At 42.5% G+C, this 4,537-nt stretch overlaps 1 pseudogene; it reads right to left on the bottom strand.

Moving 5' to 3' along the window:
• Window positions 1-781: 781 nt before the first annotated feature.
• On the bottom strand, window positions 782-2,465 carry LOC102834362 (annotated as a pseudogene).
• Between the last annotated feature and the right edge of the window lie 2,072 nt (window positions 2,466-4,537).

Below are 4,537 nucleotides of genomic sequence, written 5' to 3' on the forward strand. Positions count from 1 at the left end.
CTAAGTATTCCTTTATATGCGGTTCAGAGTTCTGGGACCAGCCCCTGAGCCTGCTTGGTCAGGTATTCTGTGTTGTTGTTGGCGGAGCTCTCTGCTATACATCCACCCGATCTGCCATCTTGTTTGTTCTCCATCTAGGAGTTTTTGCAGAAAATTGTTAGCTGTTGTTGTAAAGTGCTGCAGAGTTGGTTCCGACTCATAGTGACCCTGTATAGAGTTTCAAAGGAATGGCTGGTGAGTTTCAACCATCAACCGTGAGGTTCAAACCAACCTTGCAGCCCAGTACCTATTTCACAACGCCACCTAGGACTCCTTGCTGCTATAGTTAAGTGCTGTGGGGTCGGTTCCCACTTACCGGGACCCTGCATAGGGTTGCCCAGGAGAAGTTGGTGGGTTTGAACAGCCACTTTGCAGTTCAAATTGACCCTGCGTTCCAGTGCTAGGATACTACAGTGCTACATCATGACTCCTTAGTTGTTGTCAAGTCAGTAGCAACTCAGAGTGAACCTATGCAAAACAGAAGGAAACACTGCCCAGTCCTCATAATTAATTGTTGCTACCAGAACAGTTGGCTTGTGTGTTGCTGTGATATTGGAAATTATGCCTTCGGTATTTTAAATACCAGCAAGGTCACCCATGATAAAAAGGTTTCACCAGAGCCTCCAGACTAAGACAAATTAGGAAGGAGAGGCCGACTACTTCTGAAAACCTTTTTCTTTGTAACTTTTTATTTACAGCAGAACTGGTGGCTTTATTGCACCATCTCTAGGGATATTTGGTGTCAGCAACTAGATGGAAAGTCTGCAGTGAAGTCAAATTCATTCTGCCCCAATCACAGCTCTGGAAGTTCATTGGCTCAGTCCAGTACCAGTTCCACTACCAGTGACGTTGTTGTTGTTGTTGTGAAGTGCTGTCGAGTTGGTTCGGACCCATAGCAACCCTGTAGAGGGTTTCTGAGGGCAGCTGGTGAGCCTGAACCACCAATCTTGCAGTTCAAACAGCTTTGCAGTCTGGTGCATTAACCCACACCGCCAAACCAGGACTCTTAATCCACTAAGTCCAAATCAATGATAGCAGGGCTTTGGGCACCAGTAGGAGAGAGTGACCCTGCCTCTCCCACTTGTGCCCCAAAATCCCAGTTTTGCAGGGGCCCTGCCTCCTCAGGTTGACTTGGAGTGGTGGTGGCCATCCCATGATACCGGCTATTAAGTTTCTGCAGTTGCATACTGGCAAGCAGGTGTGGGGCAGTGTGCTGGTTGAAGGGTAGGGATTTAGTGGGAGGGATGGCAGTGTTGTTAGGTGCCATCGAGTTGGTACAGACTCATAGCGACCCTATGCACAGCAGAATGCAACACTGCCTGATCCTGGGCCAACCTCACCACTGTTGCCACGCTTGAGTCCATCGATGCTGCCACTTGGCCAGTCCATCTCATTAAGGGTCTTCCTCTTTTCCTCTGACCCTCCACCTTACCAAACATGATATCCTTCTCCAGCGAATGGTTGCTCCTGACAATATGTCCGAAGTACCAGAGATGAAGTTTAGCCATCTTGGCCTCCAAGGAGCACTCTGGCTGCACTTCTTCCAAAATGGATCTATTGGTTCTTTTGGCAGTCCGTGGCACTTTCACCATAACTCAAAAGCATCAATTCTTCTACGGTCTTCCGTATTCACTGTCCTGCTTTCACATGTATATGGGGTTACTGAAAATACCATGGCTTGGGTCAGGCGCACCTTAGTCCTCAAACTGACATCTTTGCTCTTCAACACTTTAAAAAGGTCTTGTGCAGCAGATTTGCTTAATGCAATAAATCATTTGATTTTTTGACTGCTGCTTCCATGAGTGTTGATAGTTGATCCAAGAAGAATGACGTTCTTGACAACTTCAATCTTTTCTCTGTTGATAAGAATGTTATTGGTCCAGTGGTGAGGATCTTTCTTACATTGATATGTAATCCATACCGAAGGCTGTGCTCTTTGATCTTCAGCAGTAAATGTTTTAAGAACTCTTCACGTTCAGCAAGCAAAGTTGTATCATTTGCATATCGCAGGTTGTTAATGAGTCTTCCTCCAATCTTGAAGCCTCGTTTTTCTTCATATAACCCAGCTTCTCAGATCATTTGCTCAGCATACAGGTTGAATAAGTATGGTGAAAGAATACAACCCTGTTGCACACCTTTCTTAATTTTAAACCGTGGCATTAGGAGAGCCAATTGGAGATGGCGATTCTGAGGAACTAGTGGGAACCCCACTGGCCTTGGTTCCATTTGAGACCTCCCCAGGGAAGTGCAGAATGGCCACTGCTTTGTGATCCTTCACTCCCAGGTTAGGATTGGCCAGAGAGTTCATCTCTTGGTTGGCATCCTTCTGAGGTACCATTCTTGACATCAAGTGCAGACCTCGATGTAGTTGGCATTTCAGAGCCTTGGCAGAAGTTGGATAAGTTGGTGGGAGGTGATGCCACCAGCTGGAGAGGGAAGCACTCAACACTTCATTATATTGTGACTTTTTTTTTTTTACTATTTTATTATTCCATAAATTACTTGTTGATTAAATGTTTTTAAATACTAGGTTTATTTTTAAAAGTAGGATCAGCACACTTCTGAAATGAACAAACATTGGGGTCATAATAGACTGAATCAGGTATTGGGACAAATAGTCCATATATTTTTTTTTTAAATGTTTCATTGTGAATTATGTTATAGTTTACATGGGAGAGAATTAGCTTTACATTCATCCTACCGTGTATCGTTTTTTTGCCATGGTTATAATCTCCTCCATGCATCATCAACCAACCAAAGGGTATACCCTGCAAGCCTTCCCCCTGGCCGTCAGCACACAGCCCCTCTCCCTCTCTGGGTCTAAAGTCCCCAGCCACTCCATCTCTCCATGTCGTCTCTGCCTCCATCTCTGGCGTCACTGTTTCTCTGGGTAGGGTCCCGCACTCCGCTAACTTTGTCTTCTTGAGTTCCCATTGAAATTTTCTATTCAGCTCTTTTACTTCCTCATTTCTTCCATTTGTTTTAGCATCTCTACCATGGAGAGCTAATTTCAGAGTCTCTTCTCACATCCATTTTGGTCTTTTCCTTCTTTCTTGTCTTCTTAATGATCTATTGCTTTCTTCCTGTATGATGTCATCCCACAACTTTTCTGGTTTCGGTCATTGGTGTCTAATGCATCAACTATTTTCTTGAGATGATCTCTAAGTTCAGGTGGAATATGTTCAAGGTCATATTTTGGCTCTTGTGAACTTTATTTTCTTCAACTTCAACCTGAACTTTTTGGTATGTTCCAGTCTACCCTTGGCCTTATTTTGAGATGATATTGAGCTACAGCACCGTCTCTTTCCACAGGTGCAGTCAATTTGATTTCTATGTATTCCATCGGGTGAGGTCCACGGGTGTAGTCATTGTTGTTGTTGTTAAGTACCATGGCGTCGGTTCCAACTCATAGTGACCCTGCACAGGGTTTCCGAGGCTATAAATCTTTATGGGAGCAGAACGCCTCATCTTTCTCCCATGGAACCACTGGGAGTTTCAAACTGCCGACCTTGAGGTTAGCAACCCAATTCGTAACCACTATGCTACCAGAGTCATACTACTAGTTAAATACTGTAGCTAACAGATCTGTGTTGGAAGAAGTGTAGGATGGCCAAACTTCGTCTCTCATACTTCAGACATATTGTTAGGAGGGACCAGCCACTGGAGAAGGATATCATGTTTGGTAAGGCAGAGGGTCAGAGAAAAAAAAGGAAGACTCCCGCTCCCCCCCAGCGAGATGGATTGACAAAGTGGCAGCATCAATGGGCTCAAGCGTGGCAACAATGATAAGGTTGACCCAGGATCAGGCAGTGTTTTGTTACGTTGTATACAGGGTCACTATGAGTTGGTACCAACTCAATGGCACCTAACAACAACAGCAAAACAAGTAACAGACTTAACAATATGTTAGAATCAATTATCTGCATGATAGAATTTGGCAAGACCAGTGATTCTCTAATTGCAAATAACTTTTTAAAACAATATAAAAGATATTACTTAGAATTTAATTCCTAGTGGATGATTATAGAACTCCATCAACACATAAGAACTTAAGAAAATGTCTTTAATGGTCCCAAATTCTTAACAATTTTAACCTAATGAAAACCACTTGAGAATCTACTGCTTTCCTATCAAAATTTTTCATTGTTTGATCCTTTTTTTGGCAATATTTTGTTGCCACAAAAGTGGTCTATATATATATGTATTATCCTGAACATCTCTAACTGTATGAAAATGGAATATCCTACTTTATTATGATGTCTATTATCAATGAATCAAAAACATTTAAGTCCTGATGTTCCTTAAGGAAAAAGCAAAACCAAAAGTCAAATAGGTGACCTAGAGGACTGTGGTATACCCAGGCAGAATTACTGTCTTGTGATGTAAAATCTACTACTTTAGTGAGAAAGAAACGCTAGTTTAAGAAACTAATGGTAATTAATTCTAAATATCTCAAATGTAAAATCAAACATTATATAAAATATTTCTAAGGGGAAGT

Source organism: Chrysochloris asiatica, unplaced genomic scaffold, assembly GCF_000296735.1.
Source record: "Chrysochloris asiatica unplaced genomic scaffold, ChrAsi1.0 scaffold00194, whole genome shotgun sequence".
NCBI classification, from domain to species: Eukaryota; Metazoa; Chordata; class Mammalia; order Afrosoricida; family Chrysochloridae; genus Chrysochloris; species Chrysochloris asiatica.